This window comes from Arachis duranensis, chromosome 1, assembly GCF_000817695.3.
Source record: "Arachis duranensis cultivar V14167 chromosome 1, aradu.V14167.gnm2.J7QH, whole genome shotgun sequence".
NCBI lineage: Eukaryota > Viridiplantae > Streptophyta > Magnoliopsida > Fabales > Fabaceae > Arachis > Arachis duranensis.
The window spans coordinates 40,051,934-40,065,787 of NC_029772.3; positions in this window are offsets into that span (position 1 = coordinate 40,051,934).

Genomic DNA, 13,854 nt, shown 5'->3' on the forward strand with positions numbered 1-13,854 from the left:
TGTGTCCGATTTGTTGGACTTGGTGGTGGTGCTGATCCTGTGTCCCCGGAGGGTGGGAGGTACCTGCAAGGGACTCTGATGCTTAAGTTAGCAAGGGTATTAAGCAGGTATTGAGTAGAATCAGAGTATGAGTTATACCTGGGTGCTCCAGTGTATTTATAATGGTGAGAAGTGACCTTTCTAGATAAGATAAGTTAGTTATCTTATCTAATCTTATCTTATCTTTAGGTGAGGTCAGCTTATCTTCAACGGAACCGCCTTTATCTCTGTAGGCTGGGATTGCCTCCGGATTTGGGTCATGTTCCTCTATTTGGGCCCTTTATTTGGGCTTTCCTGTTGATCTTTTGGCCGAACTCTTTGAGAAGAGGTCGGATAGTCTAACCTGAAGAGGTCGGTCGCCTTGTCGCTAAACATCCCAGGTCGGTCATCTCGACCCAGGGTATGAACAACTACTTTTAGAGATTCACTTTGTACCTCATGAAATTTTTACATTCCTTATTGTACCTTTGACGGCATGAGTCTCTAAACCCCATGGTTAGGGGAGAGGAGCTATGCTGTGTCTCGATGAATTAATGGAGTTACTACTGTTTTCTATTCAATCGCGCTTGCTTCTGTTCTAAGATATTCACTCGTACTTCAATGTGATGAATGAGATGATCTATGACACTTATCACCATTCTCAACTTATGAACACGTGCCTGACAACCACTTCTGTTCTACCTGCAACAGCTTGAGTGTGTATCTCTTGAGCTCCTGATTCACGGGTTTGATTGTCTCTCCTGATAACAGAGCATTCAATTCCGTGAGATCAAAACTTTCGTGGTATGGGCTAGAATTAATTGGCGGAATTTCTGAGATCTGGAAAGTCTAAACCTTGTCTGTAGTATTCCAAGTAGGATCTAGGAAGGGATGACTGTGACGAGTTTCAAACTCGCGACTGTTGGGCGCAGTGACAGTGTGCAAAAAGATCAATGGATCTTATTCCAACACAAGTGAGAACCGACAGATGATTAGCCATGCGGGAAACCATAGCGGACATGTTTTCACTGAGAGGACGGATGGTTGCCATTGACAACGGTGATCCACCAATATAAAGCTTGCTATAGAAGGAGCCAGGCATGTTTGAAGAAGAAGGTAGTAGGAAAGCAGCGATTCAGAAGACAGAGCATCTCTGGAACCCCAACCTGTTCCGCATTATTAAATCACTTCATGTTATTTATTCTTCATAAACAAAACCAATTTTATCATTAATCTCCTGATTAAGAGTTACAAGATAACTATAGCTTGCTTCAAGTCGGCAATCTCCGTGGGATTGACCCTTACTCACGTAAGGTATTACTTGGATGACCCAGTGCACTTGTTGGTTAGTTATGCGGAGTTGTGAAAAGTGTGATCACAATTTCGTGCACCAGATGTACCTCAATGTTGTTTTTAATTTTGTCGGGAGAAGGCTCTTCTAACTCAAGGATTTCACTTGTTGGCGCAAAGTCATTACTAGGCGAGCTTGATTCATGATCATCATCACTAAGGGAACTTCCTTCTTGATATATTCCATTCAATTCTTCATAAGGAACATGCCTCAGAGGTTGTGCACTAGCCTCCTCAACATCAAATTCAAGTTTCTTGGAGGAATACTCTACAACTCGTGATTCCCATGGAGGTTCAGCATTTCCTAAGTCTTCAACCACTTCCTCTTCTTCAACTATTACGGCTTCCTTCACCTGTTCTAGTACAAAGTCATGCTCTTCACTGTTCACTGTGGTTTCTAGTGTCTCCTTCATGATACGTTCTTCATTAGATTCTCCACATGAAGCCATGGGAGTTACTTGAGTGTCCAGCTGTTGGGAGGCTGATCGACTTATTAACTTGCCTAAGGTGGCCGCGAAATTTAGCACATTCTCCTAGAACTCTTGTGTCGTGCCTTGCATCTCTCTTTCCTCTAGAAGAAGAACATTTGTAGTGTCAGCCATCGGAGATCGGGATGGATAGGAGGGTTCATTATTTTGGAGGAAGGGTTCATGATATGAGGGTGGTCCATCATAATAAGAATGTGGCAGTTCAACACTCTCCATCTTGTCCACTTGTTGTGCAACACACTTCAATTCCTTGGTCTCTGATGAGCGGATAATTTATACGCTTTTTGGCATTGTTTTTAGCTAGCTTTTAATAGGTTTTAGTTACTTTTTAGTATATTATTATTATTTTTTATGCAAAAATCACATTTCTGGACTTTACTATGAGTTTGTGTGTTTTTCTGTGATTTCAGGTATTTTCTGGCTGAAATTGAGGGACCTGAGTAAAAATCTTATTTAGAGGCTAAAAAAGGACTGCAGATGCTGTTGAATTCTGACCCTCCTGCACGCAAAATGGATTTTTTGGAGCTACAGAAGTCCAATTGGCATGCTCTCATTTGCGATGGAAAGTAGATATCTTGGGCTTTCCAGAAATGTATAATAGTCCATATTTTGCCCGAGATTTTATAGCGCAAACTGGCGTTTAAACGCCAGCTTTTTACCCTTTTTTGGCGTTAAACGCCAGAACTGGCATAAAAGTTAGAGTTAAACGCTAAAACTGGCACCAAAGCTGGCGTTTAACTCCAAGAATAGCCTATGAATATGAAGGCTTCAATGCTCATCCCAAACACATACCAAGTGGGCCCCGGAAGTGGATTTCTGCACTATCTATCCTAGTTTACTCATTTTCTGTAAACCTAGACTACTAGTTGAGTATAAAAACTACTTTTAGATATTTATTTTATACCTCATGACATTTTACATTTGAATTTGTATCTTCTACGGCATGAGTCTCTAAACCCTATGGTTGGAGGTGAGGAGCTCTACTGTGTCTCGATGGATTAATGCAATTATTTCTGTTTTCTATTCAACCACGCTTGTTTCTATTCTAAGATATTCATTCGCACTTCAACATGATGAATGTGATGATCCGTGACACTCATCACCATTCTCAACTTATGAACATATGCCTAACAACCACTTCTGTTCTACCTTAGATTGAGTGTGTATCTCTTGGGTTCCTGGTTCACGAGTTTGATTGCCTCTCCTGACAACTGAGTGTTCAAATCCATGAAACCAGAGTCTTCGTGGTATAAGCTAGAATCAATCGGCAGTACTCTTGAGATCCGGAAAGTCTAAACCTTGTCTGTGGTATTTCGAATAGGATCTGGGAAGGGGTGACTGTGATGAGCTTCAAACTCACGAATGTTGGGCGCAGTGATAGTGTGCAAAAGGATCAATGGATCCTATTCCAGCACGAGTGAGAACCGACAGATGATTAGCCCTACGGAACCCGTAGTTGGACAATTTTCACTGAGAGAACGGATGGTAGCCATTGACAACGGTGATCCACCAACATAAAGCTTGCCATGGAAGGAGCCTTGCGTGCGTAAAGAGGACAACAGTAGGAAAGCAGAGATTCAGAAGACAGAGCATCTCCAAAACCTCAACCTGTTCTCCATTACTGCATAATAAATATTATTCATTTCATGTTCTCTTACCTTCTGCAATTAAAACTAAGAATCATTATTGCTTCAAGCCGACAATCTCTGTGGGATCGACCCTTACTCACGTAAGGTATTACTTGGACGACCCAGTGCACTTGCTGGTTAGTTGTGCAGAATTGCAAAAGTGTGATTGTGATTTCGTGCACCAAGTTTTTGGCGCCGTTGCCAGGGATTGTTCGAGTTTGGACAGCTGAAGGTTCATCTTGTTGCTTAGATTAGGAATAATTTATTTTTGTTGGTTTAGAGTCACTAAGTTTGAGTCTTTTATTTTTCTTTTTAAAGATCTTTCAAAAACCTCATTTTCCTTTATTAATCTTTAATTTTTCTTTGAGTTTAGTTTCATATTTTAAGTTTGGTGTCAATTGCATGCTCTTTTTGTTCTTCATATTTTCGAGTTTTGTGTCTCTTGTTTGATCTTTAGTTTTTCTTGTTTTGTGTCTTTCCTTTTTTTTCTTGTGCATTTTCGAATTATAAGTGTCCCAAGTATAAAAATGTTTAAGTTTGGTGTCCTTTGTGTTTTTCTTTTCCTAAAAATTTCCAAAATTTTTTCTTGGTGTTCACCTTGATCTTCAAAGTGTTCTTGGTGTTCATCTTGACATTCAAAGTTTTCTTGTTTGTTTTCTTTGTTTTGATCTAAAAATTCTAAGTTTGGTATCATTTTATTGTTTTTTCTTTCCTCATTCAATTCAAAAATAAAAAAATATCTTTTCCTTTAATTCCTCATAAAATTTCAAATCCCTTGGGTTGACTTGATCAAAATTTTTAAAAAATCATATATTTTTCAAATCATATCTTTTTAAAAAAATTTCTAAAATCATATCTTTTTCAAAACTTCCTAACCACCTTCTCTCTCTTCAATTTTTTTTGAAAATCCTCATAAAAAATTTTCAAATCTTTTTAAATAATTAATTATTTTAGTTTCCAATTTTTTTATTTATTATTATTATTTATTTTGGTCCGAAAAAAATTTAAATAATAAATATAATATTTCTATCTCCAATCCACATCATCTCCCTTTCTCCATCATGGACCTAAGTGGAAATGAACAGTCTAGAAGGACTCTGGGGTCATATGCTAACCTCACTACTGCTTCATATGGGAGTAGTATCTGTATACCCCCATAAGAGCTAACACTTTTGAGCTAAATCCTCAGTTCATTATCATGGTGCAGCAAAATTGCCAGTATTCTAGTCTTCCACTGGAAGAACCTACTGAGTTTCTGGCACAGTTCTTACAAATTACTGACACAGTACGTGATAAGAAAGTGGATCAGGATGTCTACAGATTATTACTGTTTCCATTTGCAGTAAAAGACCAAGCTAAGAGGTGGTTAATTAACCAACCCAAAGCCAGCATAAGAACATGGAAACAATTGTCAGACAAATTTCTGAATCAATATTTCCCTCCAAAAAGGATGACACAGCCAAGGCTGGACATCCAAGGCTTTAAACAAGAGGATAATGAATCTCTTTATGACTCCTAAGAGAGGTACAAAGAGATGCTAAGGAAGTGCCCCTCTGAAATATTTTCAGAATGGGTGCAGTTAGACATATTCTATTACGGGCTTACAGAAAAAGGCCAGATATCTCTAGACCACTCAGCTGGTGGATCTATACACATGAGAAAGATAATTGAAGAGGCTCAAGAGCTCATTGATACAGTTGCTAAAAATTAGCATCTGTACTTAAGCAATGTGTCCTCCATGAAAGAAGAAGCTAAGGCAGTATCCACTGAACTTGGTCCTCCAGAACAAGTTGCTGAACTCAATCAGCAATTATGTTTTCTAACAAAACAGCTAGCAGAATTCAAAGAGATGCTACAAAAAACTAAAGATGCTAACCAAAATATGAAAAAACAATTGAATCAAACAAAATAGTAGTTATCCAAATAGATAACAGAAGAGTACCAAGCTGTTCATTTAAGGAGTGGGAAGACATTAAATACCTCAACTCAAAGCAGCAAAAAGCCAAGAAAGGAACAATTGACAGAGGATGAGCAAATCACTGCCCAAAATCTCTTCGAGGATAGTAAGAGCCCAGCGAGGAATACTTCTGGCATTCAAACGCCAGAAAAGGGTAACAAATTGGCGTTAAATACCCAGTGGATGCCCAATTCTGGCATTCAAACGCCAAAAAAGAGGGAAAACTGGTGTTAAACGCCTAGTGGGTTTCCAGTTCTGGCATTCAAACGCCAGAAAAGGGTGGGAATATGGCATTAAACGCCCATCCAGCCCACAATCCTGGCATTCAAACGCCAATGGGGGGTCAGACACTTGCAAGTTGTGATAGTAACTCCTCTAAGAAAGCTTCTCCAACCACCTCTATAGGAAATAAATTTACAGCAACTAAGGTTGAAGAATACAAAGCCAAGATGCCTTATCCTCATAAACTCCGCCAAGCGGAATAGGATAAACAATTTACCCGCTTTGTAGACTATCTCAAGACTCTTGAAATCAAGATTCCATTTGCAGAGGCACTTGAGGAAATACCCTCTTATGCTAAGTTCATGAAAGAGATCTTAAGCCATAAGAAGGATTAGAGAGAGACTGAAAAAGTTTTTCTCACTGAAGAATATAGTGCAGTCATTTCAAAGAGCTTACCAAAGAAGCTTAAAGATCTTGGAAGCTTTATGATACCATGCACATTAGAGGGTACTTGTACCAAGACATCTTTATGTGATCTTGGAGCAAGTATCAACCTAATACCTGCATTCACTATCAGAAAGCTTGGCTTGACTGAAGAAGTCAAACCAATCCGAATATGCCTCCAACTTGTTGATGACTCCATTAAATAACCATCAGGTGTAATTGAGGACATGATTGTGAAGGTTGGGCCATTTGCCTTTCCCACTGACTTTGTAGTGCTGGAAATGGAGGAGCACAAGAGTGCAACTCTCATTCTAGAAAGACCATTCCTAGCAATTGGACGAACCCTTATTGATGTCTGAAAATGGGAGGTGACCCTGAGAGTTAATGAGGAAGTTATGCAGCTAGACACCCCAGACGATTACATGAGCATTGATATTATTGACTCTCAGGTGGAAGAGGTCAATATGACTGAGAGTCTCGAATCAGAGCTAGAGGACATTTTTAAAGATGTTCAGCCTGATCTGTAGGAACCAGAGAAAACAAAAGAACCTCTAAAAACTCCTCAGGAATAGGAGAAGCCTCCTAAACCCAAGCTTAAACCACTACCACCATCATTGAAATATGCATTTTTAGGAGAGGATGACACTTTTCCCGTGATCATAAGCTCTGCCTTAGAGCCACAGGAAGAGAAAGCACTGATTTAAGTGCTAAGGACACACAAGACAGCTCTTGGGTGGTCCATAAGTGATCTTAAGGGCATTAGCCCAGCCAGATGCATGCACAAGATCCTATTAGAGGATGATGCTAAGCCAGTAGTTCAACCACAGAGGTGGCTAAATCCAGCCATGAAGGAAGTGGTGCAGAAAGAGGTCACTAAGTTACTAGAGGTTGGGATTATTTATCCTATTTCTGATAGTCCCTGGGTGAGCCCTGTCCAAGTTGTCCCCAATAAGGGAGGCATGACAGTGGTTCATAATGAAAAGAATGAACTGGTTCCTACAAGAATAGTTACATGGTGGCGTATGTTTATTGACTACAGAAGGCTCAATACAGCCACCAGAAAGGATCATTTTCCTTTACCATTCATAGACCAGATGCTAGAGAGACTAGCAAGTCATGATTACTACTACTTTTTGGATGGTTATTCAGGTTATAACCAAATTACAGTAGATTCCCAAGACCAAGAGAAGACAGCATTCACATGTCCATCTGGAGTATTCGCCTACGAAAGGATGCCATTTGGACTGTGCAATGCACCTGCAACCTTTCAGAGATGCATGCTTTCTATCTTCTCTGATATAGTAGAGAAATTTCTGGAAGTCTTCATGGATGACTTCTCAGTGTTTGGAGACTCATTCAGCTCCTGTATTGACCATTTAGCACTTGTTCTAAAAAGGTGCCAAGAGACTAACCTGGTTTTAAACTGGGAGAAATGTCACTTCATGGTGACTGAAGGAATTGTCTTTGGGCACAAAATTTCGAACAAGGGAATAGAGGTGGATGAAGCTAAGGTAGAGGTAATTGAAAAATTACCACCACCTACCAATGTTAAGGCAATCAGAAGCTTTATGGGGCACGCAGGATTCTATAGGAGGTTTATAAAGGATTTTTCAATAATTACAAAACCTCTGAGCAATCTGCTAGTTGCTGACACACCAGTTGTCTTTAACACAGAGTGTCTGCAGGCGTTTGAGATTCTGAAAGCTAAGTTGGTCACAACACCAGTCATTTCTGCACCAGACTGGACGTCACCATTCGAACTAATGTCTGATGCCAGTGACCATTCCATTAGTGCAGTATTGGGACAGAGACATGACAAGCTTCTGTATGTCATTTATTATGCTAGCTGTGTTTTAAATGACGCACAGAAGAATTACACAACCACAGAAAAGGAGTTTCTTGCAGTAGTTTATGCCATTGACAAGTTCAGATCCTATTTAGTAGGATCAAAAGTGATTGTGTACACTGACCATCTGGTGCACGAAAATTACACTCACACTATGTAATTCCACAACTAACCAGCAAGTGCACTGGGTCGTCCAAGTAATACCTTATGTGAGTAAGGGTCGAATCCCACGGAGATTGTTGGCTTGAAGCAAGCTATGGTTATCTTATTATTCTTAGTCAGGATACCAATAGGGTTCTTTAGTTTTAATTGTAAAAAGTGAAAGGGGATAAAATAAGTAATTGTTACTCCATAATGGAGAATACGTTGGAGTTTTGGAGATGCTTTGTCTTCTGAATCCCTGCAACATAATGCTTTCTTACTTTCAAACATGCAAGGCTCCTTCCATGGCAAGCTGTATGTAGGGCATCACCGTTGTCAATGGCTACTTCCCATCCTCTCAGTAAAAATGGTCCAAATGCTCTGTCACAGCACGGCTAATCATCTGTCGGTTCTCGATCATGTCGGAATAGGATCCATTGATCCTTTTTGCGTTTGTCACTACGCCCAACACTCACGAGTTTGAAGCTCGTCACAGTCATCTAATCCCTGAATCCTACTCGAAATACCACAGACAAGGTTTAGACTTTCCGGATTCTCAAGGATGCTGCCAATGGATTCTAGCTTATACCACGAAGACTCTGATTAAAGAATCCAAGAGATATTCATTCAATTGAAGGTAGAACAGAGGTGGTTGTCAGGCACGCGTTCATAGGTTGAGAATGGTGATGAGTGTCATGGATCATCACCTTCTTTATATTGAAGTGCGAATGAACATCTTAGATAGGAACAAGCTTGTTTGAATAGAAAACAGAAATAATTGCATTAATTCATCGAGACGCTGCAGAGCTCCTCACCCCCAACAATGGAGTTTAGAGACTCATGCCGTCAAAAAGTACAAGGTTCAGATCTAAAAATGTCATGGGATACAAAATAAGTCTCTAAAAGTTGTTTAAATACTAAACTAGTAACCTAGGTTTACAGAAAATGAGTAAACTAAGATAGATAGTGCAGAAATCCACTTCTGGGGCCCACTTGGTGTGTGCTGGGGCTGAGACTTAAGCTTCTCACATGCATGGGCTGTTTCTGGAGTTAAACGTCAGGTTGTAACCTGTTTCTGGCGTTTAACTCCAACTTGCAACCTGTTTCTGGCGTTCAACGCCATAATGCAACATGGAACTGGCGTTCAACGCCAGTTTACGTCATTTATCTTCACACAAAGTATAGATTATTATATATTGCTGGAAAGCCCTGGATGTCTACTTTCCAACCCAATTGAGAGGGCGCTAATTAGACTCTTGTAGCTCCAAAAAATCCATTCCGAGTGCAGGGAGGTCAGAATCCAACAACGTCAGTAGTCTTTTTTCAGCCTGAATCAGATTTTTGCTCAGCTCCCTCAATTTCAGCCAGAAAATACCTGAAATCACAGAAAAACACAAACTCATAGTAAAGTCCAGAAATATGAATTTTGCCTAAAAACTAATAAAAATATACTAAAAACTAATTAAAACATACTAAAAACTATATGAAATTTCCCCAAAAGGCGTATAAAATATCCGCTCATCACCATGCTGCTCTAAAATATCTCCTCACAAAGCAGGATTCAAAACCCAGACTCATAAGATGGGTGTTGCTTCTGCAAGAGTTTGATATAGATATAAGAGACAGAAAAGGGACAGAGAACCAAGTAGCTGATCACCTGTCCCGGATAGAACCAGTAGTAGGAGCGTCCCTCCCTCCTACTGAGATCTCTGAAACCTTTCTAAATGAGCAATTGTTTGCCATTTAGGAAGCTCCGTGGTTTGTAGACATTGCAAACTATAAAGCTCAGTAATGTCAAACTATTGACAGTAAAGAAGCGCTTTTTGGGAGGCAACCTAATCTTATTTATCTATGTTAATTACTTTTTCCATTTCATTTTCCATTGTTATTTTATGTTTTCCTTAGGTTGTTGATCATGTAGAGTCATAAAAACAGCTGCAGAATTAAAGCAGAATAAAAAATAGCATAAAAAACAACACACCCTAGAGGACAGGCTTACTGGTGTTTAAACGCCAGTAAAGATAGTAGAATGGGCATTTAATGCCCAGTCTAGCAGCATTCTGGGCGTTAAATGACAGAATTGGCAGCCAAGTGGCGTTTAACGCCAGAATGGGGGACCAGTCTGGTGTTTAACGCTAGGAAAGGTAGCAGAACTGGCGTTTATCGCCAGATTTGGCACACAATGGCCGTTTAAATGCCAGGAAGGCACATGGATGAGAATTCCTTGACACCTCAGGATCTGTGGACCCCACAGGATTCCCACCTACCCCACCTCACTCTCCCTCTTCTCCACACCTTTCTATAACACTATTCTCCAACACCCACTTACCTCACCATTCACATTCAAACTATTTCCCTCTCAAACCTACCCATTCTCCACACGGTTACCCTCTCTCCCTTACCCTATAAATAACCCTCTCAAGCCTCCATCTCCCACTTCTCTTCTTCTTCTCCTCCTTTCTTTCATCTTTTGCTCGAGGACGAGCAAACCTTTTAAGTTTGGTTTGGAAAAAGCGTTGCTTTTTGTTTTTCACAACCATTAATGGCACCTAAAACCGGAGAAACCTCTAGAAAGAAGAAAGGGAAGACAGTGGCTTCCACCTCTGAGTCATGAGAGATGGAGAGATTCATCTCAAAAAGCCTATCACTAGAAAGAGGATGGAGTAACCAAGTGAGCCCACTCATGGACCTCAACAAGAGCATGAGGAATTCCCTCATCAAGAAATTCCTGAAATGCCTCAAGAGATATATTTTCCTCCACACATCTATTGGGAGCAACTAAGGATAGGAGCATGATGAGCGGATAATTTATACGCTTTTTGGCATTGTTTTTATATAGTTTTTAGTAGGATCTAGTTAGTTTTTAGTATATTTTTAGTAGTTTTTAAGTAAAATTCACATTTCTGGACTTTACTATGAGTATTTGTGTTTTTCTATGATTTCAGGTATTTTTTTGCTGAAATTGAGGGACCTGAGCAAAAATCTGATTCAGAGGCTGACAAAGGACTGCTGATGCTGTTGGATTCTGACCTCCCTGCACTCGAAATAGAATTTTTGGAGCTACAGGAGTCCAAATGGCGCGCTCTCAATTTTGTTGGAAAGTAGACATCCAGGGCTTCCAGAAATATATAATAGTCCATAATTTGGTCAAGTTTAGATGATGCAAACTGGTGTTCAACACCAGCTTTCTGCCCTATTCTGGCGTTAAATGCCAGAAACAAGTTACAAACTAGAGTAAAGCGCCCAAAACAAGTTACAAACTGGCGTTTAACTCCAAGAATAGCCTATGCACGTGAAGGCTTCAATGCTCAGCCCCAGCACACACCATGTGGGCCCCAGAAGTGGATTTCTGCACTATCTATCTTAGTTTACTCATTTTCTGTAAACCTATGTTACTAGTTGAGTATAAAAACTACTTTTAGAGATTTATTTTGTACCTCATGACATTTTACATCTGAATTTATATCTTTGACGGCATGAGTCTCTAAACCCCATGGTTTGGGGTGAGGAGCTCTGCTGTGTCTCGGTGAATTAATGCAATTATGTCGGTTTTCTATTCAATCACGCGTGTTTCTATTCTAAGATATTCATTCGCACTTCAACATGATGAATGTGATGATCCGTGACACTCATCACCATTCTAAACCTATGAACGCATGACTGACAACCACTTCCATTCTACCTTAGATTGAATACATGTCTCTTGGGTTCCTGGCTCACGAGTTTGACTGCCTCTCCTGACAACAAAGCATTCAAATCCACGAGACCAGAGTCTTCGTGGTATAAGCTAGAATCAATTGGCAGCATTCCTGAGATCCAAAAAGTCTAAACCTTGTCTGTGGTATTTCGAGTAGGATCCGGGAAGGGATGACTGTGACGAGCTTCAAACTCATGAATGCTGGGCATGGTGACAGACGCAAAAGGATCAATGGATCCTATTCCAACATTAGTGAGAACCAACAGATGATTAGCCATGTACATGGACCCTTTTCACTGAGAGAACGACTGGCAGCCATTGACAATGGTGATCCACCAACATACAGCTTGCCATGGAAGGAGACCTGCGTGCGTGAAGAAGAAGACAGTGGGAAAGCAGAAATTAAAATGACAGAGCATCTCCAAAACTCCAACCCATTCTCCATTACTGCGTAACAAGTATTTATTTCATGCTCTTTTACTTTTCACAATTAAAACTAAGAACCACTATTGATATCCTGACTAAGAATAATAAGATAACTGTTCCGAGGGTTACCTGAAACGTGTAGCTCGGTCGTCTTGGTAAGACCCGAGGTGGGGTTCTGTGACCCGAGCTTGATGTGCCGAGTGGCTGGTGGTTGTACCTGCAATGACACTCTGATGCTTAAGTTAGCATGGGTTCAAGCAGATATTTAGTAGAATTAGAGTATGAGTTATACCTGGGTGCTCCAGTGTATTTATAGTAGTTGGTCGTGATCTTCCCTGGATAAGATATTCTTATCTTATCTTATCTTTTGGGAGTTTTATCTCTATCTTTATGGAACCGCCTTTCCTAGGCCTTTTCGGCCTTTAGGTTTTGGGCTTCGTTCCTTTTGATGGGCCTTCTTAGCTTTGTTGTCCGAGGTCCGACCTCAGGCGTGGGCCTTTGGGACGAGGTCGGGCCTTCTATGATCTTGTCCGAGTTTGGGGAGCTCGGTCAGGTTTCTTTGTTCTTCTTCTCCGATTCTTTCTGTGCGTTTTTCCGGGGTTTCCTCCTCGCCGCCGTTTTCGTTCTCCTTGCGTCGGAGCTCGTCGTCTTCTTCCTTTCTTTCGAGGTTTGTTCTCGTCTTCTTTTTCTTTGCGCACATATGCTTCTGTTTCTTTTTCTTTTTGTGCCTGGGTTGCCCCGAAAAGAGGCGCCGCCATTGCTTTGGTTATTTGTATGTGGGGGGGGGGCTCTTTTCTCTTTGGTATTTTGTTTTTGAGTGGCTTCATTTTGAAAGAACTTTGTTTTCTCTCTAAGCTGAACGGGCTTTTGCTGTTTGCCTTTATGTGATTTTTGCTTTTGCTGTTGTATTTTTCTTTGTAGGCAAGATTTTTTATGTCTCGAAAAGTTCTTCAAGCAATGTCGACCAAGATTCCGAGTGGTCTTGGTTGGGTAGATCCTGTTCCTTTAAGAGTCCCTTCTGTGGTAGATTCTGAGTATTTGGCTAGGTTTCGTAGGCAATGTAGCATATGTGAGGATAGGGAGTCTGAGAGGGATTATGAGTTAGTAGCTCCGGATTCCGAGGAGAGAGTTTGCTTCCCGCCTTTAGACAGTTCCGAGAAGCTCTTCTTTTACGCCTATGATTGTTTTTTCTCTAAGCTGGGTGTCCGACTTCCTTTTACCGACCTGGAGTCCGAGGTGTTATGGTCGTGTAACCTTGCCCCTACGCAGCTCCATCCAAATTCCTGGGCATTTTTAAAGCTGTTCCAACTTTTGTGCCAGTTTTTGGGTGTCCCTCCCTCTATTTCTCTTTTTTCCTATTTGTTTGTGTTGACGAAGCCGGGTTCGGGTGGGGGGAAGGTGTCTTGGGTCTCTTTTAGGGCAAACCAGGGGAGGAAGTTCTGTACCCTGTATGATGAGTCTTTTCACAATTTTAAGAACTATTATTTCAAGGTCCGGGCTACTGGGGACGTCCGACCTTTCTTTCTAGATGAGAGTGGGGAGCCTTCTTTTCCTCTTTGTTGGCAGGAGAATGTAGTGTCTGTTAAGTATACGTTTGAGAGTCTAGATGAGGTGGAGCAGGCTTTTGTGGGTGTGGT